Source organism: Clarias gariepinus, chromosome 11, assembly GCF_024256425.1.
Source record: "Clarias gariepinus isolate MV-2021 ecotype Netherlands chromosome 11, CGAR_prim_01v2, whole genome shotgun sequence".
Classification (NCBI taxonomy): Eukaryota; Metazoa; Chordata; class Actinopteri; order Siluriformes; family Clariidae; genus Clarias; species Clarias gariepinus.
This window is the reverse complement of record NC_071110.1, coordinates 32407051-32434925: the sequence shown is the minus strand read 5'-3', so window position 1 is coordinate 32434925 and position 27875 is coordinate 32407051. Positions and strand designations below refer to the sequence as shown.

Genomic DNA, 27875 nt, shown 5'->3' with positions numbered 1-27875 from the left:
GGTATACTTTCCGTGGTTTTATTTTGATTTTGCTTAGTGTGCAGGGCTTTGTTACATTTTACATTAAATAATTTCTATTGGCCCTGGTAATTCACCTCATGCATTTTGCCCAAGGGGGAACTTCAGCCCGGTCGTGCTCTGCAATCTTCAAAATTGAAGTTTCTTTTTTAATATTATTATTATTATTTTTTTTTAGAAAACACACTGTTTTTCAGCAGCTTTAAATGGAACAACTGCACAGCTCCCAAATGTGTTAAACATTGCTTGAGGCAGAATCGTTTTTTTTTTTTTTTTTTTGCATAAAAGCTGCCGAGGTGACATAGCGTTTACATTTTAACAAGGTGCAGCCACAAATTTATATATTAATGCTACGAGTTAAGTTTCTCAAGATCAATTTCATGGTCATGGCGCACATAACTCAAGGGAACTATTTCGAAATGAGCGAGACGCGGTACAGGACACGAGTCAGAGCCAAACGAGTCAGTGGCTTCCTAACATGAATATACCATTATTCCAAGTCACCTTCGATAAATTTTCAAAGTGAATAAATGTTTTAAGCCATTCCACCAAATAATTAACTGGAGGCCGTGAATTCAGTCTGATGTTCTACATCAACTTCAGAGCATGACTTTAAAATCTCAAAACATCAGAATTTAGGCCTTGAAATATTTAACTGCAGCATCAGAATATTATTTAAGACTAATGTCACATCAGAGGCTCGCAAGCAAACACATCAATTAAAGAAAATTTATAAAAAAAAAAATAAAAAAAAGCAGGTTTAAATGTTATTTTATCCTTTGACATGGCATGCCAAATTAGGTCCAGAATGACTCCATAATATGTGCTTTATTTTAAAATCACAAAATTCCTAAACTACAGTACATCATTCCAGGAAAGAAAGAGAAAAGTAATAGCTTATTATTTCTAGATAAAATGCTTTGGTTTTATATCTTTGAATTTATCTAAATACCTTAGAATCGTCAGACATTATCACAACATTTTAATTCAGAACAGACTAATTTACTGATAGTCAGCTTAAGAGTTCTTTTTTCTAATATCTAATTTTTAAGATAATAAGTGGGGCAGAGCTTTCTTTTGTGGAACCACATGCCAATAGCCAATAAACTAATCAATCCCAGATTTCCTAGATCGAGGCAATTAAATGTAAGATCTTTATAATGAGATACAACACCATGTTTAAATATTTAAACCCCCAAAAGAACATTTTAAAATAACAAGGGATGTTATTGGGATAATTACTCTACAAAAAAGATAATGAAATAATAACAAGAAATAAAAAAGTAAATTAGAAAATTTGTTACAATTATTTAATTATTCAAAAATAGTGTATTAAAATGTCAAAATATTTCAATTGAATTTAATTTTAATACGTTTTAAATTTGTGTGGACGTCATCTACTGTGATATCACAGCAGCTTTGTGAGGACCAGATTTTTAGTTGTCGTTGTTGACCGGATTTTAAATAATTCATAAATACTTATGTAAAAAAAAAGTGGCTGACATTTTCTATTTCAGCACTTCTAGGAGCTGAGCCATGTATAAAATTGTGACATTATATTACACATGCTCTCGAGTAAAAAACGAAGCGTGTCAGTCCCTGTAGTTCACCGCCGTAGCACAAAACTGTCAGGATTAGCACCCGGCCAACACGTTTAATACTGTTAAATAAGTTCCAGTGCAAATCCTGGATAAATGGGGACAACTCTATTTCCTGACATGCTTAGTTCTGCTGCTTATATGACTATGGAATTATGGGTAATCCATTGAAGAGGTAATGAATGGTCCAGGGATTTTAATTGCTTTCCAAATTGGAACATGCTTGTTAAGCATACTTCTCTCTCTCTCTCTCTCTCTCTCTCTCTCTCTCTCTCTCTCTCTTTCGCTCTCAAAGGTTTATTTCCCCCCCACAATTTTTTTAAAAATTTAAAAGTTCTAGAATTAAGTTTAAGAATATAACATAATATTTGTACATTTACAACAATGCATTATAAGGTTTTATTTAAACCCACCAAAGCATTAATGCATTTTATAATGATTAATATTGATTCCTTATTTTTCAAACATTCATTTAATTCTGTATTATACAGTAATTCATATTTAAATAGTTTCTTTTATTCTAATTAAATTATACAAATAATATTTTAATATGCAAAAAAGTAAATGTGGAATAGCTGAAACAGAACAGCATGAAAATTATGAAAAAAACATTTTATATATTATTGTTCTATTATTATAATATAATATTGGTCTATTGTCCAACATTTTCACATTTTTTATAACTTTTATTATTGTCACATAACTAACTAACTAACTAAGTAACTAACACACACATGTTTTTTTTTTCTTATTTGTATATGCTAGTTGTTGTTGTTGTTGTGTTTAAATACAACTTACACATGGCAAAATTTAAACTATAGCCAACAATTCCCATTTTTATGAATTAAATGTACACATTATTAATCTTATATATAATTTAATATATATAATCTTAAATATATACTTTATGATTTTTTTTATTTCAGTCTTACACCAAATATGGATTTAAACAAAAAAACAAAAAAAAGTTACTGTATATCACAGGTTTTTACTCTTTGTAACATCTGCTGTCAAACAAAAAGCAGGGCTGTATTCCTAAAGCATTATGGGTATGAAACCATTGCCACTGAAATTATTACTGACCCTAGAATACTTTCAGAAAAAATATAATTATTTCAAATAGCGTAAGGAATGCCATTGGTTTATAAAGCGATCAGTGCAGGAGACACTTTTTTGTCGAAAGCAGGATGCCTCTTAAAGAGTCTCGATAAGCACGGCACTTATTTATATGCTAATTCTCACAGGAAGTGCATCAGGCATTGGTGCTCTTAAGTTGAGTGGAGATGAATCCAGCATGATTCAGCTTCCTGCTGTTCAACTACAGCTTCAGAGTCTAAAGCGAGAAAGAAACTATGCAAGATGCATTACATGAAGGAGAATAAATCACTGTTTTTAGCTGCTTCAATGTGGGAGGAGTCACAGCTTTTCCATTTAGTTGACTTTCATAAGCAGCTTACATTCATTCATTCATACTGTAGATCAGATGCTTAGCGTGTGAGACAAACCTATAACCTATCACAGCTAAATAGTGCTAATTAGCCCAATAACCTCAGGAAAAGGGAATTATTTACTGGGCAAGAATCCTTAAGGCCTAGCCAATTATGTTACTAAAACCAACACTAGTCTAACCTGGCTTAGCTAGGAAAACACTTAGTAACAGTTAGCAAAGCTTACAGTACCCTCAGCATGTGATGCTATTTATTTATTTTTTATTTTATTAAATGGAGCATATGTCTGTTAGAGAGACTAAATATTAACTTTAAGGTTTAATTGAGGCAATAATTCTCATGCTCAAGTTTAACACAGGGTTGCTACTGTATAGAGCTAAATGTCGGCCTGGCAGAAGAGGAACTGAAATGATGGTCGATAGTTTTACCTACATTGATAAACTGCTTGAAATGTTCTGAAATGTAAATAAAAGAGACTGAGCTCGCTGACTGCCGTGCAAAATGAGCTAATCAATGTTATTTGCTAACACAGGACATGCTGTAGTCGATTGTTTACATCTCGTTAAAATACATAAATACTTATTTGTATATAAAACATACAGTATATTATTAATTGCAACAATATAAATAGTTTTCTATATTTATGCCAATACTTGTTGACATATTTTTTGGGGAATTAAGTACTAAGTAACACGTGCTAATAAACATGGTGTTGCTAAACGATTGTGCTAAGATAACAATGGTTTGGGTTGACCATAAGATTTTCCAGTAGGCTATGCTATCAAAGTTGGTGGTGACTCAACTGATGGGGTAAAGATAAAGTAATTGTAATGTTTTTTGGCTTTTAAATTTAAAATATGCTTGTTCACACCAGAGGCAATTCTGAAGTCTTTTGGGGCCCGGGGCAAAAAAAAAAATTGCAGAGGGCATCTCGAACCAGTAAAAGTCATCACAATTATCTTATCAATAATAAATAAGCAGTTGCCTGTTGCCAAGCAGCGCCTCTGTTGCACACCAATGCTTGCTCAAAATGTTTTACGGTTCCCATGATAACTGGTCCTTATAGTAGTAGTTTAATTCCCGGATTAAATCTGCAACATCACCAATGAGACATTAGAGATCCAGTGTCTTATTTGGATGGGATGTTCCTGGTTTTAGTGCACTTTTTTGGTCATTCTGTCAGCAGTGAGGTGTTAACTGCCTCACTGTGGTTTGTCTTGTGGTCATAACTCTTTGACATAATCCCACACTTCCATTTGATGGTCAGAATGCTGATAATCCCAACCATCCTAAAGACTACTTCCGATTAGTAACAATTTACAGTATTTTAACACATTTAAGTCTATTAACGTGCATTAAATGATCAAAGTAACCTCGGTTAATGTCAGACTACAGGTTTTTGATATTTCTTTTTAAAGCTCATTTTCAATTAATCTGTTACGCAGCATCTGGCTCATTACGAAAATTAAATGCATAGGAATCGATTCCTCCTGCGTATTATCACCAAACATTATGAGAAAAACATTATTGAGGGTATTGATTTTGGCTTTAACTGCATTGCTCCCTGGGATACCAGGTTTTGCTTGCTGTGATGTATGATTGCTTGTGACAGTTTCTGTTTTTCTTCTTTCTTTCCTTTTCTTATGAGTGGTGGTTTTCTAGCATTCAGCTTTAATCTGAGCTTGGACAGCCCCTATCTGGGAAACAAACAAACAAACAAACAAACAAACAAACAGTAAAACAAAGTAATAAATAAAAATACAACCTCATCTGAGTGTATAAGGCGACATATTAGAAAACTAGAAACCAAAACAATTTCATTTGCAATTCTTTATTTTCCAGAAACTAGGTAATTGGGCAATTAAGCAATTTCCTGTTGGCCTATACTAGAAAAGTCAGGATGCCAGGTGGGGTACACCGTGGACAGGGTGTCAACCCATAAACACCCAGTCACACACTTCAGACAATTTGGTAACGATTAAGTCTACAGTGCATGTATATGGGAGGAAACTAGAATACTTAGAGGAAACCCAGCAAACCTGGGGAGAACCTGCAAGCTTCATGCAAACACACCAGAGGTAAGATTGACTTCACAAACCCTGGAGGTTCGAGGCGACAGTGCTAATCACTTAAGCCACTGTGCCGCCTGCACTGTATTTGCCTAAAATATAATTTACAAGTGCGACATCCAGGTAACTTTAAATAAATGATTTGTTAGCTGTCTTTACTCCAGCGCTTCAGGTTCCTACAGGCTGCCAGGTTCAAAAGCCACACTCTGCTTTCCACGGGTCCCGGTAGGCTCTTTATATAAACGTTGTGGATTCCTGCCAGCTGAAATTCTTTTATCTGTGTAAAGGTGGCATTTCCAGAGTTAATGGATGGTTCGGCCCATTGATTTACCACACTGTCATCCATCGTTCTGTCACAGCACAAAAGAGACCATTCTGTAGCTAGAGATCGAAACGCCTGTGGATATTAAACCTGGAGAGACACGGAGAGCTTTTCAGCATCAAGTCAGCGCTGGGGGAGGTTTTTTCAGCAAGTGCCTGGCGGAGGCGAGAGGAGACAAAAGATTCACTCAGAGCCCGGCTGTGATTGTCCGAGTGGATTTGGAGCATCATCACTCAGTAGGCGTCTCTCACAGAATGGGATCTTAACAGGGAACAATAATCAGCGAAACACCTTTTCAACCACGCTCTTTCAGGTACCGATATAGCTATCAGGGAAGAGACAAGACGCTGATGAGCTTCAAATATGTTCAAAGTTCAAAGCACAGCCGTAAATCATCTTTATCTTTCAGTGGGCAACAAAGAACTGAATAATGCTTTATTGGACTAAGGAGCCAACAAAAGCCCTGTTGAGACTGGATTAGTTTTAAATGAGGAGGTGGAGTAGCATGTTTATTACCAAAGCATCTCTGGGATTTTCCGAATCTTTTATAATATTAGTAATTGTTTAAGGACTGGTTATGCACACATGCAAACAAGGTGTAATATTTTACCCGTTATAAAAGTACCAGTAGAAATAACCCCAGGGACATTTCTTGCACATTCTTACAGTACAGAAGTTTAAAACCCATGGGTGGCACCGCTATCTGAGGTAGCATTGCTCTAGCTAAGTATCATCTCTGCCTCAAAGCTTTAGGGTCCCCTGTTCCATCATGAGCCCTTGGGGTTTGTTTGGAGTTTCCCAAGTTCTTGTCACATTCATGTGGGTTTCCACAAGGTTCTTCAGTTAATGTGTGCGTTCTTGTCTCATCAGTGATTCTGGATATGATGACATGCTTGCTGAGGATGAATGACCATCACGAACATCATGTTTAGTTGTTTTTCAAACATCAGAAACCATCAGAAACACTACCACATTTATTTATTTATTTTATTTGCTGAAAAATTTAATAGATTAACATGGAACTAAATTTAATTGAACATCTTCTTCACCAACTTTTTTTTCCTCATCTTTCTTTTACTGCCTCATATTTTTTCATCTTTTTCCTATTTTATACTACTGTATATCCTTTTTTGTCTTCTTATCTTCATATATCTGCTTCTTCGACAGTTCCATCCTCATCATCATCTTTTCCTTCATGTTTGTCTTTGTATTCAGACTGTTTTTCTTTCTTTCTTCTTCTTCTGCATAATTATTTTGCTTTGTCTTTTCCGTATTTTTCTTCCTCTGCATACTTGATCATCTCCCACTGACATGAACTGACATGAAGTCTGATTGATACACTCTGAACTCCCTTCAGTGCCAGTTGCTGTGTCTTTGTCTTCTCGTTTTCTGTCAGTGTATAAATGGAAGTCATTGTAGAATAAACTCTTGCTGTCTGTTGCTCATAACGTCTCTGGCTTCCTGGAGAACAATTCGCATAACATGTAATTGTTAAAGGACTTATTCAAACCATTGTTATTTGCAGATTTTTTTTATTTATTGGTTAAAGGCGCATGTTTATTTTGTTTTTGTCTTTTTTTCCCGCCTCTAAACAATAGTTTCTCTTTTTCTTTGGTTAACCGCCCAACTCTTGACATCAATATGACAATAGGGAAATCAAGCAATGGAAATATTTAAAGATTTGTTCTATTGATTTCTTGCGGCACTGAAGAGAATAACAATGTCTGTATTGTCTTACAGCTCACTGCTTGCAAGAAATTGTTCGTCCTTTTGTTGAAGAACGGAATAATGTTCTTTTTATTGTCTTTGCCGTTCGGTAGATTGATGCGACAGTGATAGATCAGTTCTATCTAGAGTTCTGCCTTTATTAACTAACCAAAAGTTTCGAGATAGTCTACTGGATCCGGTGAACTCGGACACGTATACATAGTGAGAAACGCAGTCCTGGTTGGCCATGTTGTAATGGATTCTGGGAAACGGTGGCGCTCGGATCGACACAATAACATGTGTACGTCTTAAACCTAATAAAAAGGATGTTCGTATTAATTGTTTTCGTTGCCATTATTCACGGTCGTTGAACTGATTGGACGTATGCTCGTTATAGCTGAACGGTGCAGTACGTTATCTGTAACGAGGAGCCAGGTGAGGCTCTTACACACGGTGTAGCACGGCTGTTAATCATATCTACACTGCTGAGCTGAACAGTGAGTAAGCAGGATCATTTATCTCAACAGGAAATGAATAGCGTAATGGACTTGTGTGGAGCGAAGCCCCTAATGGCCTACTCTAGAACTTTCTTTCAACATTACGCTGCTCTCCTGAACCAGCATTGTAAAGAATTTATAAAGCACCTCCACTCTACACATATACTGCACCGTATATACTACTCCTCATCCGGTGCTCTCTCTCTCTTTCTCTCTCTCTCTCTGCTCGGCCCTTGGTGGCGCATAAATGCTCGTAAAGAGTCTATGACACAAAACGGAGATCATGCCCGAGAGTGCACGAGCGTGGGCTGCTTTTCTAAAAAAAAATATGCTTGGTGCAATGTTCCCTGTTCTTTATTCTTTTTAAAAACAGACATCCTTTATGAATAAAGAATGCATGATAGTATGATGAATGTCCTTCTTTTTTAGCTTATTTCTTTCCTGCCTTATTATTATTATTCTATACTCTCTCTCTCTCTCTCTCTCTCTCTCTCTCTCTCTCTCTTTCTCTCTCTCTCCTTCTTTCTCGATACATGTCCCCAGAGATCTTTAAAGATAAATGAGAGAGTCATTGTTTTGTGCTTTACAGTGCTGTTCTGTAGAGACCTTCAGGACAAGCACAAGCCACACAGTACTTCTTAGTTTATTAAAAGAAACACACCAAAGAAAGAGGTTTAAAAAAAACAACAACACATTCAAATAAACTAAAAGTGCATAATGTATGTACAAGTTTTATATATAGAAACAATAACACCTAATGTACAGTAGGCTCCTGGGTTTTGCTTAAAAATAGAAAGAAGCGAGTGTGTCGAAGTTACTAGCCTGCTCTTTGATTTGTGCGCGCGTCATTGGACACCGTGCACCACCACACACACACACACTCTTTCTCTCTGCTCTACAAAGAAACATTGCTTTGTTGCGATTCTTTTCAAAGGTAAAGTGCAGGTTAATTCGTTTTATTTTTACTTTACAGCAGTGATTCCGTTAATGTGTCGCTCAATCGAATGTCATTAGAGAGATTGCTTGTTTATTTTTCGGATAAAACAGTGTTTCCGTTAGTGTGTGTGCGCGCGTGTGTGAAAAAAGTGGAGGATGGGTAACTGTGTAAGACAAGAAGGGGGAGAGGGGAGCTTACTTTAGAATCACACACACACACACACACACACACACACACACACACACACACACACACAGTGCCTTTAAAAGGTAAAGTGCAGGGTAATATGTTTTATAAAATTAATAATTTTTATGTATTTTTGGGGGGCTGAGAATTCGATTTGGTTTACAAGTGTTTTGAAATACGACCCACTTTCTGAACGAATTATGCTCGTAATCCAAAGTTCCACTGTACCTTTTTTGGTCTGAGCGGAGTTAGTAAAGTTCCTTTTGAATATTTGAATCTCCTTCTAGTTTGAAGAACTTGTTTTTCTATTACTGTTTCATTTGAATATAATACTGTTTAATAAGTTTTATTATATAATTTAATAAGTATCTCATTTACATGTAATAATAAAAATGTAAAAAATGTACATGAACAATGTCAAGAACATATATATATATATATATATATATATATATATATATATATATATATAAGAAGGCTATTTCCAGGAAAGGAAAATAAAATTCTTATCATTTATCATCATAATTCACTTACATTTGTACTAAATACAACGTGACCCTAAAAGATACTAACTAAAAGAGTATCCAAAGATAAGTCCCAGCTGAACTTTTAAATGCATTATTGCACAGAACGATAGAAATTTGGCCCCAATTACTAAACTTGTACTCGTCTTCCGTGCAAAAAAATTTGGTTGCTGTATCTGTGAAGATTCTCATTCATTCAGGTGATGTTGTCTGGAAGCTAAAGCAGCTACTTTGGCTGAAGAAGCTACTTGGATAAGTAGTGAAATGTATCTACTCGACATGAAAAAAAAAGTCCAGTTGACATGACTCAACTTTCAGATTTGGTCGCTGTGCAAAGCAGGAACATTTATAACATCCAAGTCCTACAGTAAGGTACTTATATGAATCTCAAGTTTGATTCAAGACCAATTAAGAAAATTCCAAATTATAACCTTAATTTCAAGGCAGAATAAATAGAGGCTTGTGAGGGAATGAGTGTTTATAGGTGCTATAATGTGAGAAGTGAGAAAAGGAACTTTCAAAACATCAACTGTAACCATAAATACCTTAAAATAATGATATGGCAGGAACAAGTGCAGATCCACATTAGGAATGTGGAGCAAAGAGGAATCTCATGTTCTGCAGTGTGGTCGCTGACACATAGACACACACTCGCTGGAGTTTTAACACACTTTCAGTAAATGAGAATTTTTGGGGACCTCACCTTTGGGGACAACTTGTGAGAGCACACCAGCATTATGAGGACCAGATTTACATTAATTTATAAAATGATGCTGGCTGATATATATGTCATAATGGGAAAGAAAGGTGATTTAAGCAATTTTGAGCGTGGCATGGATACCGGGTACCACTCATCTCCACTACAAATAGGAAAAAGAGGCTACAATTTGCAAGAGCTCACCAAAATTGGACAGTTGAAGACTGAAAAAATGTTGCCTGGTCTGATGAGTCTCGATTTCTGTTGAGACGTTCAAATGGTAGAGTCAGAATTTGGCGTAAACAGAATGAGAATATGGATCCATCATGCCTTGTTACCACTGTGCAGGCTGGTGGTGGTGGTGTTATGGTGTGGGGGATGTTTTCTTGGCACATTTTAGGCCCCTTAGTGCTGATTGGGCATCGTTTAAATGCCACGGGCTACCTGAGCATTGTTTCTGACCATGTCCATCCCTTTATGACCACCATGTACCCATCCTCTGATGGCTACTTTCAGCAGGATAATGCACCATGTCACAAAGCTCGAATCATTTCAAATTGGTTTCTTGAACATGACAATGAGTTCACTGTACTAAAATGGCCCCCACAGTCACCAGATCTCAACCCAATAGAGCATCTTTGGGATGTGGTGGAACGGGAGCTTCGTGCCCTGGATGTGCATCCCACAAATCTCCATCAACTGCAAGATGCTATCCTATCAATATGGGCCAACATTTCTAAAGAATGCTTTCAGCACCTTGTTAAATCAATGCCACGTAGAATTAAGGCAGTTCTAAAGTTATGAATATATATATATTATATATATATATATTCATAACTTTGCTAGGAGCCATGTATATCCTGAAAATTCTGCTTCACATGCTCTTGAGGAAAAAGAAAAATGAAGCATGTCAGTTCCTGTAGTTCACTGCTGTAGCACAAAACTGTCAGGATTAACACCAGGCCAACGCCTTTAACAGTGTTAAATAAGTTCCAGTTTTTTAAAACCTATTTGAATTTTCTTGCTTTAATCTCTATTTCAGAAACTCTACTTCTGCATGATTCATCATGCTCGGAGTAAATCATGGTGTGTGTCTGTGTGTGATCTCTCAATATGACTGCATTATTAAATCAGGTACACTGAAAAAAAATGTATTATAATAGCAATAAGAAAAAAAGCAGTTTTCGGGGAAGGACGCCCTTAGAAGAAAAAAGCGACTGGGATTGAAAATGAAGCATAATTTGCAATTGCAGGCTGTAATCACGAAATGAATAGATCTGTGGATGCACACACGAATGCATGAGCTGAAAATGTCCAGAATGATCTTACACGTCTCTCTCTCTCTCTCTCTCTCTCTCTCTTTCTCTCTCTCTCTCTCTCCTTCCCTTTTTGATTCAATTTACCTTATCGGCATACTTATTTAAAGGATGCTAAATTATCTGGTTATTGATTTATTTACAGGGGCGTGGTGGGCACTGAGGCCTCACACCTTCAAGGTTGAGGGTTGAGTTCTGCCTTTGGGTCTCTGTGTGTATGGGGTTTGCATGTTCTCTCCATGTTTGGTACAGTAGGTTTCCTCCGGGTACCCTGGTTTTCTCCAACAGTTCAAATACATCTAGATTAGGGTAAATGGCGTTCTCCAAATTCTTGAAGTGTTTGTGCTACATCAGTCACAGGTTCACACCAAAATAACAAAACAGCTGAAGATACGAATGAGATCAGACAAACATTCTACACCTTATGACCAATCAGAATCCAGATTTCTATTTAATTTTCCACACCACTGTGTCATGCTAGTTTAACATTTATACCGCGCCTGTCAAGATGAATCTCAAATCAGAGAGTGTGTGTGTGTGTGTGTGTGTGTGTGAGAGAGTAATGAATATAGATGGAGAAAATACGGACAGACTTATTGTCGTCTAGCTTATTGTATCTATTTGTCAGACAGAGGTTCATAGAATTTCAGCGTGCCGCGTGCCAAATGCCTCGTGTCACCTTCCATTCGGGTTTCACCTTGCCTGTCTAATGTTTTTTTCCTCAGCCTGTCGAGTGGCTTGAAATTGGGGTTGTCTCAAAAAAGGGGAAAAAAAAGGGCCCTAAATTGATGCACTTGTTAAAAGCAAGTTTTCGCCTTGACACTCCAACAGAAATTGAATTCAGTAGACTATAAATATCCCAGAACTCCACCATTATTAGGTCGAAAGACCAGCCAAGTGTAATATTTTAAATGAAAGCAAACTTCCCTTACTGTTTCACAGGGGATAAATGTTAAGATCAAGACTGGGGTTGTGTTTGGTGTTTTCTATTAGGACTTTATTCACATAATATCAAATAACTACATCATCTTTTACAAGGTTTTCACATGATTCTTAATAAATCTTTGTTGATGGAATATATAAGCCTTTTTTTATACCATTCCAAGTAGAGGTAGAAAAGGGAATTGAATGGATTCAGTGATGTATCAAGATTATGCGTGGTAATTCGTGTATCACCACATTCACTCTAAAATCTTAATTTTTTAAATTTATTTAAATATAACACACTATGAGGAACAGCGCTATCCGCTCCCTCCACCTGCGCGAGCCATCATTAATGTGTGAGCACTAAGTACCTCTCATCCCTCCCCCCTGAGAGAGCTCGGCCAATACGCTCTCTCTAGGCCTCCGGCTCCGGCCTCCAGACGTTACAGGATCACCCGGGGATCGATCTCCGGATGATAGGGCGAGCACTTTACCACTGCGCCACTCGGAGGCCCGGGGAGAGTTCTTAAGGTAAAATTTTGTATTGCAAAACTCATTTATACATAGGAAATAATGTAAATGCAGATAATCCGTTCCAGCCACCCAAAAATATTTAAGCAAAATTTTCAACATAGGTGCAAGCCGGATGTACATGCAACGAAGACACAAGTCGGCATTTGGTTTGGCTCACTGTTGTATGCAATTTGTATTGTTGTATTTTTCAGTTCTTAAGGCAAAAATTCTTAAGGTGGAGCATTCGTATGCTGAGGTACAACTGTGCGTCTGTATATATATATATATTTAAATATGTTATAACACTAGAAGCGCCGAGTAGCGGTCATTTGACCGCAAGGGGGTAAAAAAAAAATACTTCACATTTAATCAAATTCCAGGACCCTCCTTTCATGACTTTTCCTAGTTCTGTGAGCTTAATCACCCTGTATGATTACACTTTTTTAAAATCGCACCAGTAAAAGCCAATATAAAGCTATTTTGCTCTTATTTACGTGAAATCGCTGACAGCCGCGCGCCGGTCATGCCGTTTCCTGCCTTTTCCAACCTGCGATTCTTATTTCTCTCAGCAGATGGCGCAAGGAATCGCGCCAACTATGTATGCGTCATTCAGTGCGTATATGTAACTATCTCAGGTTTCATTCCATATATGCAGTTTATTATATATATAATTATATACATTATATTATATTATATTATATATATAATAAATATAAACGAGTAAAGACTCTTGGTAAACGAGCAAGTCTTGGTTTACGAGTACCATGTATCACGCATGTACTTCTTGTTTTGACGCAGAGCGCCATGTGATCACAACTAAGCCAACGGTTTTTCTCTCTTAGTGTTCGTCCCTCAAGGGTATAATCAACATCTGTGCACACGTGTATTGTTTACTATAACACTGTGACCACGTGTGTGTGTGTAAAATATTTTATTTAGTGTTTGTATGCGTGTGTGTACAGCGGGCGTGATGAGTAAAGCAAAAGCAAGTCTCATTAGAGAGATCCATTTTCTCTCTCTCTGCTTAAGGCTGCTCTTAGTGTCTGTGTGCGCGCATGTCATTGGACACCATGCCCCACACACACATAATTTGTATTACTTTTACTTTAAATTTTATGTTAATTATTTTTATGTATTTATTTTTTTTGGGCTGTGGAACGAATGATTTGAGTTTCCATTATTGCTTATGGAAAAATTCGAATTGGTTTATGTATTAATGTGGTTTATTTTTAAATAAATAAATAAATAAATGAAAAAAATAAATAATTTCCAACATGAAAAGATACAAAAGAAACTTAAATCTGCTCTGGTTCTCATTTGGAGAAAATAATGTCTGGATCACAGACACAGTAATATAGTAAAGAGTTCTAATAAACTACAGATTAATTTATTAAGACAGTAATCATACTTTAAACATTGTTATAGAATTATGTGGAGTTGTGCTGTACAGTCCCTTTTTAAAATTAGTTAAATATTGATTTATTATTATTACACCATAAATTATAACAGAGGCATTACATTTGGCAGGAAGTCCACTAGCACTAAAAGAACAGTCGGAAAAGGCGAGTCTCTGCCAATCGTTTGCAGAATGCCGTCCACAGGCTCCAAAATAAAATAAAATAAGTAAGTAAATAAATAAATAGATAAATAGATTTTATATATAAAAAACACTGCCATTACAAAAAAAAAACAAACAAACATGAAAGCACTTTAGTTTAACCCATTACAACCATCTTTTATTACTTTTTCTTTGTGACATTTTATTGGTATTTTTATAAATACCTGGTCGCAGATTGTAGACAATATTAAAAATGAGAGGCTTTAGATATAATTGTGCATTTTTTTAAGTGGTTCTAGCTATCTGAATGAGCCAACTTCTGTTTCTCTGGAAGAAATCTACCATCAGATCATCACTGAAATGGTGCATGACAGTTAGTTAAGCTGGTTATCGTTCAGGTATTAGTTCTTGAGCTTGGACTTGAACCTGGTCACAAAACGTCTCAGTCTTGCTGGAGTTTGTACTTCTTTGGAATCCACTAAGATTTGAATGTTGGTGGTGCTACAACACATACTGTATGGTCTTGCTCTTGATGAAGAGTTTGTCCAAAGTTCTATTAACCTATATGTTTTTTGACTGTAGGAGCTCTGGTTGTCGCCATTTTGGCACCCCAGTTAATCCATAAATTGGCAAATGGGTGGAGAAAACAGCACCTGCAATACAGCTGTCAATCAAATCATTCACGCCTCTGATTACGGTTATGTAGTCCAAAACCATTTTTGTCCCTTGCTGTAAACGTCTGCACTTTTTGGAACGTCTGTGTTGGAGTCTCGAAAAAACTGAAGTCATTCGCAAAATGTTAAAATAGCTTTGAGCAGTTATAAAAGATTGCATAGTTTGTCATGGTTTTGCTTTAGATAGGCCTTGACATGATGACAAGTGAATTTTGAAGGGGAGCTATTACATGGAATTCACTGTTTAGGTGTTCAGATGGGTGTCAAATGTGTGCTTAAATAAAAACCATGAGAAAGTTCATGCTCCTTTTTGTCCTTTGTCTATGTTTGTACGGTCAGGGCTTAAACACGCCAATTAGATTTTTTTTTATCATAATGTGACCTCCCCAAAAAAGAGCCCCTCCCCAAGCTTCTTGCTCAGCTCTGCTGTTCTCTAGAGGGGGTGTGACCCAGCAGTAGCTTATTTACATAAACACAAAAATAGCAACGGTATTTAAACAAAATCATTATCATTCAACTGGTGCATTAGAACACACACACACACACACACACACACACACACTGGGCGAGCTCTGAGACCAATGTTAAGTTGTTAAAGAAATAGGGGCCTTTAAACCGATCCAGCTTTCCAGTTAGGACTGAACTGTAAGTAGATCAGAGGTGACGTGTGTGGATTGTTCACAATGTACAAAAAAAAAACGAGGTCAAGATTGTTTACGTTTGGATTTTACGGTAAATGTTTTTGGTCCAACAAGAATGGTGCTTGTTTTAAATGCAACAGTAGGAGGACGACAAACTTAAAAGACAGCTACAAAATCCCGAAGCAGCCAGGGTCAAGAATAAACAAGCACATATCTCCTTATTAACTCGAGCTCACTCTGAAGGACGTTCGTGTTCATGAGCCTGGCTCATGCTTATGGATGACGATCTCTCGTTATGGCTTCTAAAGAAATCAAATGTTGTTAAGATCTTGTACAGTGTGATGAGTAGTGATCTTAAAAAAGCACACAAGTTTAAGATCAGCCTGGGAGTTGTTGTTGTTGTTGTTGTTGTTGTTGTTGACCCTGATTGTTCCCCGTGTTGGAGAATATAAACGTGTCTCTCAAATGTTCTGTTCTGGCTGTGTTTTCTGAAAAAGCCCTAATGAACTTTCGCAGCACTCACATCCTGCCTTGCTCATGCTGCAGGCCTGAGGGAGAGGAAAACATTCTTATTTTCTTTCCCTAAACTCTCAGGCTGCTCTATCGATTCCTCCAAAGTACGTAGATAAAGGAAAGAGAGAAAAGTTGGAAGAGAAAGGAGCTACCTGTAATGAAATTACGTTACAGATTTACAGGAGCTGAAGAACGGTCACCGGTAATGGACCGACCTGCATTAAGTACATAGGCAGGGTATCGACTGGTTTTAAATTGTTATTGATTCTGAGGTTCAGATTCTGGTCACAACAAAAAAAAAAAGACAGAAAAAAAAGTTTTATTTTTGGGGATCTCAAAGTAAAAAAAAAGGAAAGCATAAAATGCAGGTTGCTCTAAGGGGTCTTTTCCACATGCTGAGTACTTTTTACAAGATTCAGTGATTCCAAAAGTGGAGTTAAAATGAAAGTTTTAAATTATTTGAGAAATTATTATAATTTTTTGATTTTGGCATTTATTCCATCTTAAAATTCAAGCGTCTCTTCTTATTCTGATTGTACAGAATAACAGAACACAGTTCTGAGAGTTAAAAACTCCCTGTATTCCTCTGTATAATCCCTACACCACTAATGCACTTATCCCAGTGTTTCACTAGTGCTTGGACACAATCAAGGTAGAAAGTTTTTTCAGTTCACCGGAGCCATGATCGGACTGTCTGCTTCACGTCTGAAACGCCGGCCTCCCAGGAACTCCTTTAATGGTCCAAACATGTAGGGGTGTCTTGGAGCGAGGTCAGGACTGTATAGGGGACGTGGCAGTAACTCTCAGCCGAGTTCCTGCAAGGCGAAGTGGTGTTGGTGAATGAGTGTGTGTACAGTCTCTTCCACAAGTTATCTAGCGATGATCCTCAAGGATCAGGCGTTCCACTCGCTGAATGTTCACTGGAACGACTGCAATGAGCTCCGAGCCACCTTGGCCGGGATCGTCATTCATAGACGTACGGACTTCGTTATCCTGTATCGCTTGCACCGTTTAAATGTTTCACTGCAGCTGAGAGTCTCATCACTGTACTGTGTCTGACGCCTGTTTTATGCCTTCTTTAACCAAACATCTCATCAGTTTGACTCAAACACTCTTCATATTATGCCATCGTGTTGCATATGTACCCACCATGACTTTTATATTCGGTTATTTTTTGCTGTACTTCTAATCTGCTCTTAGTTCCCTGTGCCCTCATTCCCCCGCCCCTTAGGTGCAGCTCTGAAATTCGGGGTCACTTAATTCAGTTCTCCAGCATGCCTCATTTTTAAGATAACAGAACAAATAATCTCCTAACCATTGCTGGGTGAAGTTCTACTAAAGAGGAATAAGAAGAGTGACGAGACTCCTCTCTCTTTTTGTTGCATCCCTTGTCATCCTTTGCAAGAATCTTATATTGTATTTGATCAGAAAGTCTTTGTGTCAGAAAGCTCCGGCTTTACACTCTCCATCTCTGGTTATTTCCTGCTGCATATAGAGGTGTTAAAGGCCTAGGGTGAAAAACGTGAACGTAAATCTGCATTGTTTCTGATTCTGAGGAAAACCGTCTTTTTTCTCAGCAGGTCTATTATAAGACTATCAGCATACATCGTGCTTATAAGGTGTTATATAACAAACGTATTGTCTAACGTAGCCTGTATTGGATGATTCCACATGAGTAATGACCCCAATCTGCCCCGCCGCTATCAAAGCCACATGATGGATTGATGCTTCAGTTGAACTTCTTTCTCTCAAAGAGGCTCTTATAATAAAACGTACCTTCGGGAATCTTCCGGTAAAAAGCTTCAGTAACGGCCTCCTTTTCTCGGTTTCAAGCCTTCCATAAAGAACATGATCCAGTCATTCATCAAGTATGAAAGTGTTCGGCAGGAATCGAGCACTTTAGATTCGAGCTGCATCAGGTTTCAAGTCGATGTGTTCTGGTAAAGTGAACGTCGAATGTTTGTGAAGAGCTGCTCGGTTGGTGAAACTTAAACAGCCTTAAAGTGATGATAAGTGAGAGATTGACAAGTGAAAGGAAAATCGTGTCTGTGTTATTCAGGGACATTTTGTTAATTAATTCAAACTTCAGGTGGCAATAATAAACATTTGGTAACATGCTTATATTAAGTATTATAATACTTTATAATATATATATATATATATATATATATATATATATATATATATATATATATATCATGTGCCATGCGGTTGTGATAACCACAACAACAACAACAACAACAAGTTCCTCTTAAACCACAGCATATTGCAAACATTACTCATTTTTATTTAGCCTTAAAGAGAAGGTCGTAAAGTCTCTCTATTTTCCGTTAAGCAGTAGCTCATTTGCATAAACACTGAAACAGCCCATTTGGAAAAGGAGTCGAAGAAAAGGGGCGTGAGGTATAAAGAATAATGCATTATCTGAGGTGTATACAGTATCAGCTGGGGCATTAACACACACTGTGGGAGCTCTGAGACCTTTGTTACCTTGTTAGAAGTAGAAATAATTAAACACAAGGCCTTTAATGTCGGGGAATGTTGGTTAGGAAGTTACGTCCTGTTTTCACTTAGGTTATAGATGACAAAATTCATGTTACTGAGAAACCACATTAAAGTGTGAGCTCCTCTGTAAGCTGACACTGGAGACTCCTTCTTTACATGTTAAATAAATAAATCAGTTCTCCTTAGAAATTGAAATGTTAAGCCTGTAAACGGATTTTTTTTAAAAAAGTATGAAATGTTTTGTCCTCCCTTTAATATTCCAATTGAAATCGCAATTTGTTATTTATTTATTTGCTTACCTACATGTACATTTACATTAGTTGCCAGCTGCGCTCATCCAGAGCGACTTACTGTACAGTACATTCATCTCATTCTACAGTTTAAGACAAATGGGACTGACTTTTGCCTTTTCTATTTTATCCCCCTTTCCTTTATGTAAGCTGATTCATGTTTATTTGCTTCTGTTTACGTTTCCTTTACGAGGGGCGGTCATAAAATTTTTTATTGTTGCTAGGAAAAAAACACTGTAATGAAAATGAACATGGATCGTGAGCTTAGACCTTCTCGACATCTCCTCCACCGACGGCGAGACACTTCACACATGGATGAGCTGGTGGAGAACATCTTTGAAGAAGCCTTCCTTTTGGCTCTTTTTGGGAATGTTCCACCTCGCTAATCACCTGGTCGCCATCAAACACCTGCCATGGAGTGGTTTCTTCAAGTGATGGAAGAGGAAGAAGTCGTCACTGGGTTCGAGGTCGGGGGAATAGGGTGGATGAGGCAGAGTTTCGTACACCAAGTCGCCTTAGAGTTTCACTGGTTCATGAACTGAATAGGCCAGCTTATTGTCATGAACTTTGATTTCATTTGATTTTTTTAACCCGGTGTGCCGTTTTTGTTTTGCCCCTAAGCTGCATCTAAACTGTGGGTTTTTAAACAAGAAGAAATGTTCATGAATGTATTCATTTACGGAGACATTATTTGGGCAAACCCCAAATTTTCGTTTTTTCATATGACAATACGAAATTTTATGACCGCGCCTCATATAAAGTCACTATGCTATACTACTGACTACCTTCCAGTTATTATGCTAATTTATGCTAATAGCAATGAAATGAGTTGTTTAAAAGACTGCACACTGAATCAGCTACAGTTTCTTTACAGTACTGTATAAACCACAGAAACAGTTTAGAATTTACATTACGGCTTTTGTTTCAAATCAATGCAAACTTTTTATTCTCTTCAGTCTCAGCTTTACAGTATCTCTAATTTTTTGTTTTAATTCTGTAAGACTTTATATTATAAGAATGAGTAATATAATGAGTGCGGATTTTAATAGACTTTTTGAAAGTCGCTTTGAAGAGAAGATAAAAGAAAAAGAACAAAATATATATTATTAATATATAATTTTTCAATTATTTTTTAAATTACTAAGTAAAATGAAGTATGACTAAAAACAAATAAATGAGCATTAAATAGATAGGGCTGAGTGCCTGCATCATGTTTTAAATTGGTGTTGGTGTATACACGATGTATTATGTAGAGGTAACTATACCTTGTGACCTTGTGGCAACGTCCTCTGGATTGTCCGTCTGTAGCTCTTAGAGGGACGAATAAAACGGAATAGAAATATAAAATATCCAATTTGTTGCAAATGTAAAAATGATAATAATACTAAAAAACAAAAATAATTCCTACAGTCTATTGGTAGATAAAGTTCGACGATGCTATTTTGGATTATTTTCTGCCAGAAGAAATTTATTGCCGTAATACATTCATAATTCTTGCTAATTAGCTAGCGTTTAGATTCAGAACCTTGATCATTGATCTCAAAGCCTATATATATTCAGACTATTTTGAGAAATTTGTCTTATACTGTTGGGGGGTTGGGTTGCATATGCATGGGTTGGCGGATCCGTCACGGATGGACGGGTGGACTCATTATCCGCCTTGAAAAATGCTAGGAAATGACAGAAAATTGCTTGGATAGCACTTTAGATATAAGTACCTCTTTTTATAATCATTCCATTTGGATAAAAAAAAAAATGATCTAGTTGGTGCTGCATTAGGATTTCAGCAATGCTTCCTCCTAGCTAAAGTGGCTTAGCTTTGAACCTTCTATATTTTTGTTTCCTACTCTCTAGTGGCTGCAAGTCAATTTCAGACTCTAAATCATTTGGTACTGTTTGTTTCCCCTTAGTTAAGAGTTCTCTCCATTTAGCAAGGCTTAAAATTTGCTACATGGCTAATAATTAAGAGAATTAAAGGGTTCTTCATCAGCTAGCCGATTCAAGTTGTTTTACCTTCCTTTCAAGCGATGTCTGACTGCTCTTATGGACCTTATATTACAGAAATCAGGATTTTTTTTTTTTTTTTGTGATTTGTTGCACTGATTTGCATATCGATTAGCATAAACGAATATGAACAGACTGGTTTAGTCATAAAACAACAAAACCATGTCTCTTTAAAAGCTGTTCAAGCTAGAAATATGAGCACTGGATTAATATTCAGAGAAAAAAAAATCATTCTTCTGAGCTTAGCTCCATTTCCCATGGTCTGCTAGTCTTGAATTTATTCTGACTATTTCTCTCTTTCTCTTCTTTTTTTTTCCACAGGTAAGAGTGCAGATCATAACCTAAGAGTGAACTTGGTCCGTAGAGACCGTGAGGCTCATTCAGGCTTCTGATGAGATGCAGTAAGATCAACCTGGATTTTTATTTTTGATTCAGTCTTTGGTGTTGTATACATTTATGAAAGTGAAGGTTTGCATGGTACTTTTTTAGCTTACTAATGCTTACACATTTTGCTTAGATGTTGCATTTAGTTAAAAAAAAAAAAAAAAACTGGTAATGGAAATTTCATGAAGGTTTCAAAATCATGGCTTGTCCAAAGATTTAGCTATGATTCCTCAGGAAGATTTTTGACCAACAGACGAAAACCTAAAACAAGGCAACTGGACAGGTGTCAAGACTTTGATATTTACTGGGTTTAAAGCGTGTTTACAGATTATATGAAAAACTGGAGATGTAAAAAAGGAGTTCATATTTTATAGATAGTAACAACCAGAATGTTTATACCTTACAATTGTATTCACTTACTTTACTAGCTTTGTATATTTCCCACAATGCTGTTCAAATATTTGCTTACAGTGGTGCAGAGGGATTTAGATCCTGCTTCATTTTACCTTCATCTTTAACTAAAGAGCACGGTTTTAGGCCTCTGATCAAACAGATTAAAAGTTTCAAGTTTCGATCTTAAACACATCTTACAGATCACTGACTAGCTGGACAACGTCCCTTCCTTATCTCAATGCAATACACCATAAAATAACAATGAAAAATATTATGTTCAGTATTGAGCAGGTTTCCTTTGTCTCATCTGGTCAGCTCTGGTCCCTCAGGGCATGACTCCGCAGGGCCTCTGGGATGTTTCGCACCAGGACGTTGGCAGCGGGTTTTTTTTATTATAAAAAAAAACACAACTTCCAACAAATTAGCTTTTAATTTAAATAAAATGTAAACATGTTTAATGTTTTAAATATTAATTTCAACTTCCACTTTATTCAATATCAAATCAGGCCCATCATTTTTATAAAACACTACAGCTTTGGTGATTTCAGAGAATAATTACAATATTAAGGTTACCATCCTTAGAGAGAGTTCAAAAATACCTTTATGTACCTACGTAGAGTCTCGCTACTGGGACGGACAGAGACAGGAGAGTCTTCTGTCAAAGGAAGCTCCTTCAGGCTTTGATTTTGACCCGATATGTCCCAGATATCCATCATCCTTGTATGAATCTAGGACAGTAACTTGGCACAAAGCTCCTAGACTTGTAAAGCTGATATACTTGGATATATGACAGACATTGTAGAGCCCCTGTGAAGGAAATGCAGCTTCAAGACGATGCAATAACTTTACAGCTGAGTGGAAAACAACAAAACAAAGATGGAGGAAATGTGTTATGAGCATGACAGCATGACAGAATGATATGCACAGCTGACAGCAAAATAACACAGCAGTTACAAATCTGTTACATTTCATAGAGTAAACCTCTTGGATCTATGATGCACCTGGTGTATTGTATCTTCAACAAACAGGACTGAAAATCATACAGGTTCCTGTTTAAAGAGCTTGGTGTCCTAACCCAAGACTTTATACTCATAATATAATAATCGTACAAACAAACAAAAAAATAATAATCCTTGTCTCATTTGTGATTATCTGAAATTTGAATAAAAAAAACCCTAATATTTTACATGGGATATTGAATTCCATGTATAGTTTGTTGTTTGAGAGGAGTGACTAAACCGTTATTAAAATCGGCATATTATCAGAATTCCCACCCGTAGTGAACCTCGCGAATACGTCAATAACAAAAGAAGCAAGGAGAAGTTAATTGATGATGAAGATGAAGGTAGCTGATGGACGCAGCGTCGTTTCCCAGCAGGCGCCACCACACAGCTGCACATCTTGTCCTCTCATTTTCCCCCTCATTACTGCTGGACTCCTGATACACCAATTACTTTGAATCCTATTAGCATGCAAATGTAGTCACCAAATGCAGAATAGCATATTAAACATTTCCTGCCACCTAATTAATTTTAGTCTTCAAAAGCTAAAGCGGATGTACAAATCAACGATGAATATTAATATCGTGTCTCGTTGAGAAAACTGAGGCAGACTTTGCCTCTGCCAAGAGAGGAGAAGCTCTGGACTAAATCTCTGCTGAGAATTATTTTATCCAAAGAAAATATACACAGAGATTCATGACAAGGAAAAAAAAAAAAAAAATGGCACAATAAAAATTAGGCACGAAATAACTAGGTACAAGGACAACTAGACATGACAAGAACGTCACTGGGTAAGAATTGGGTAGTACAAAACCTGCACATGATAAGAAGCATGGAAAGAACTTTTCTGGACAAGAACTAAGCACAACAATATGTGGGCATGCTAAGCATCATGCATGGTAAGAACTCAAGAGGAAAATCTGTACACAACAAAAACTAGGCATAGGCATGCAAAGAACTAATGCATACAACAAAGCCCAGGCATGACAAAAACTTGACATGGCAAGAATTAGATACTGCAAGAACTATACGCAACCAGAACAGGTTATGGCAAGAACTGCCAAAAATATACTAAGCACCACAGGAACTATCCAAGACAAGAACCAGGCTTGACAAGAACTTGACAAGCTAAGAATTGTGGAGAAAATTACTAAACACAACACAAGCTAGACCTGATGAGAACTAGGCAGGGTGCAAACATAAAGGGAAATAAATGTGGCAGAACAGGAACTGGATGAGGCCAGAACTTGTCAGAAAAAAATCCCTAGGTACCACAAGAATTGTGCGAGGCAAGAACCTGACATCAATATAAATAGGGACACCATGAACTAGAGAAGACAAGAACTTGGCAGAATAGGCACTAGGCAGGATAGAAACTAGGCATGACAAGAACCCGATAGGACAAACATTTGACATGAACTAGGAATTAAAACTTGTCAGAACAAGAACTTACCAGGATAAAACCAGGTATGATAAGAACTTGACAGAATAAAGACTAGGCAGGACAAGAGCTTGCCAGGATAAGGAATATGAAGGACAAGAACTTGATGGGATAAGGACTAGGGTGGATAAGAACTTGATGGGATAAGGACATGGGAGGACAAAAACTTGATAGGATAAGCACTAGCCAAGACAAGAACCTGAGAAGTCAAAAAATTTGGTGGAATCTGATCTAGGCATTAAAACTCACCAGAAAAAGGACTTGACAGGAAAAAAACTAAGAAGGACAAGCACTCGAATTAATGAGGATTAGATTCGTTTTGAGATTAGAATTGTGAAAAGTACATGTACAAAGCCAGTGAAATACAGTACAATGAGACAAATCAAGGGAGGACCAGAACTTGACAGGATAAGAGTTAATCGGGACAAACACTTGACAAGTTGAGGACTAGTCAGGAAAAAAAGTTCATGGGATAAGGACTGATGAGAACAAGAATCTGACAGGATAAGGGCTAGGGAGGACAAGAACTTAAAAGGATAAGCACTAGGCATGACAAGAACCTAAGAAGTCAAAAACTTGATAGGATATGATCTAGGCATTAAAACTCACCAGAACTTGCACTTGACAGGTTAAGACGTGGGTGTGTCAAGAACTTGACAGGAAAAGAACAAGGCAGGACAAGAACTTGAAGGGATAAGGACTAGGGAGCACAATAACTTGACAGAATAAACATGACAAGAACATGAGCAAAAAAAACTAGATGGGATATGATCTAGGCATTAAAATTCATCAGAACCTGGATTGGAACTAGACATAATGAGGATTAGATTAGATTTTAGAATAGATTCATCTTTATTGTCATTGTGCAGAGTAGATGTGCAAAGACAATAAAATACAGTGAGACGTGACAGAAGAAGCACTAGGCAGGACAAGAATGAGGAATGACAAGAATGTTAAAAGGGCAAGATCTTGACCGGATATGAACTTACCATTACAACTCATTAGAACAAGGACTTGGCAGGAGAAGGTCCAGCCCAGGTTGGAATTCAGACATGTTCAGTCTTGGTCTGTATGTGGTGGGTCCATGCTGTTGAATCATATTGGCCTTTATGAAAGTTAATCCTAAACCCTGTGTGGGCATTGATGTAATTGAACGCATTAAAGTGATTACTGAGTTACTTGAACACATTTTAATTTGGACTGTCACTTCGGGTAATTGTCACGGATGTGTCCCTGGCAGAGACCACCCTTCTCTATTTAATGACATTCCTGTAGCTGTCTCATGATCTCCAGCAATTAAGAACTTTTTAAGTGGCCTGCATGAACAGACTCTCACTGAGAAGCCTTGACGTTTCCCTGTGCTTAGGGTTCCACAGTTATTTTTAGTGTTTTGGTTATATTCTGATCTTGTTATGTCTTGTCCTGTCCTGTTTTGTCTATTACTGTCTTTAGCATCACATTTCTATTATGTGGTGTCTGTACACTAGGGAAAACCTTGTATCTCTTCTTAAAGTCAAATACAGTACATAATACCGCTCTTTTTATTTATTGTGCTTCTTTCATTTTCTTTCATTTCATGACCTTGAAGCTTTTCTATCCTTGTCTTTTGCCTTCTTTTTCTCACAAAAGGCAATTTCAGTAGCATGGAATTAAAGGTTTTACTTTAAGCATTGCAATGGGTTGTAAATATTGATTAGCTTGTGTTATCATCGCTAGCTTGGAGCAGCTTTTAGCGAGCACGGACGTTGGCTCGAACTTACTGAGTGTAGGGAGCCGATTCTCATTTGGTGGTGAAGATAAACACTTTGTTCTGACTATATTGATTGATGTAGACCTGTGGTCTGCAGTATAAAACAAAACAACTTAGTTTTATTACATACATTCACTATGCCCATAATAATATTTATTAATTTAATTATTATTAATAATAATTATTTATTTATTGTATAAGAACGATAAATGGAAGAGGAGAAAGCCTGGAACAATCGGAGAATAAAAAAAAAATCCATTCATGGAAAAAAAAAAATGGTCGTTGTCCAAAAATCACGTCATCAGCTGACCTCATATGGTGGACACCTAGACCTGACCACCAGAAGCAACCATAAAACTTTTTTGTTGATTTCTCTAAATCATCATCATCATCATCATCATCATCATCATCATCATTCAAATGATATAAATCATTAATGTTTTTTTCTTACCACATTTCTTACTCAAAGATGATGGTCCACTCCTATCCATCTATCTATTTAAATAATGCATTGGATAGTTCCTAATTTTAGTAGTGTCAACTATCTCCTTATAATTTATTTGACCCTTCTGAAACCGAGTAACATCTTTGCCATGACCACAGGAAATGTCTTCTGACACGTGTTGGGTGTTTAAGGAATCAGAAGCTTCTCGCTGCATCAGTTAGGCTTCAATAACGTGTTTTCAGCTGAACCATATTAATTACTGCAGTAATTATGCAATAAAAAGATCTGAACTATTTGCTAATTTAAATCCAGGTGGTGATTTTTTTCTTTGTTTGCTATTTAAAATGTACAATTTAAAAATGGGAAATCTATTTTATTTGTTGAATATAATTAAAATTTGAAAACAAATGCAACACAATGAACATCATAAGTAAAAAATGAAAAATATCCCAATGTACAGTATTTTTGTTATACAGTACAGTTGGATGTGCACCTGTTTGATTTATTTACTTTAATAACCAAATGTATGTTAATTACCACATCTGTTAACAACAAACAAATTATAAACTACATGTCAATTTTAAATGCTGCGTGTAATCTGCTTCACACTTAAATGTAATGTTTATAAATTGGTATCAAATCATTTTTAGGAGCTAAACTCAGGTAAGCAGATGTAACAGCATGTGTACAGAACACACTGTATCATATAATCACCCTGAATTTTACAAATAGACCAGCGTCAAATAAATAAATTCATCTTGAGTTCATAATGCTAATTGGATGTTAATTGGATTTAAATACAGTTTCTTATTGCTTTGGACATTTTTTAAACAAATAATTTGATGTGTTGATGTGGACACTGGAAAAGAGATGCCAGATTATTATAATTATTTTAGACTTTAAATATTGCTAAACTATTGACAAACGGAGGTGGATGTTGTGATCGAGGTGGGATTGGAGTTTTTTGGGTTCCATAAACTACTATTCCTTTTTTTATATACAAAAAGTAAATTCTGCATAATAGGTTCTGTCTTTAAAGTTTGTTAAGATGGAAAAAATTGTGCTGAAAAATAGAGAATGAAGCTCTTAGCCTCAACGGAGAATAAAGCCTTTTGCTTGTAATTCCTTTTAATTTCATTTTCGCTGCAGTACAGTAATGAACTCCATTTATCTAGATTAAAGCTAGTTATTTCATGTTGCATTAAATTCCAATTAAAGTGTAGCAGCTTGATAAATTGTTGAAAATAATAACACATGTATTTCAAGGGATCTGTACTTTAGTTATATATTCATACACATTAACTTTCTTGTTGATTAGATACAGTATATGCAGGTTATAATTACCTAAATGTTTGACATTGTGAAAAGGTTTATTTACTGTGTCTACTGTATTTGGTTAGTGATAATGACTTTAATATGTCATTTCACATTAAATTAAACATTGGCACATAATCTCCAGAAGGGAGATAATGATAATGACAACATGCATGTTATCCATTTAACATTTTGGAGTTACATAT

The 27875-nt window shown here is 36.6% G+C and overlaps 1 protein-coding gene across 1 annotated transcript in view; it reads left to right on the top strand.

Annotated features, from left to right (window-relative positions):
• The window catches only part of lsamp (limbic system associated membrane protein), a 713842-nt gene that overhangs the window by 80841 nt on the left and 605126 nt on the right, over window positions 1-27875 (top strand). The gene's annotated exons all lie outside the window — the stretch shown is intronic.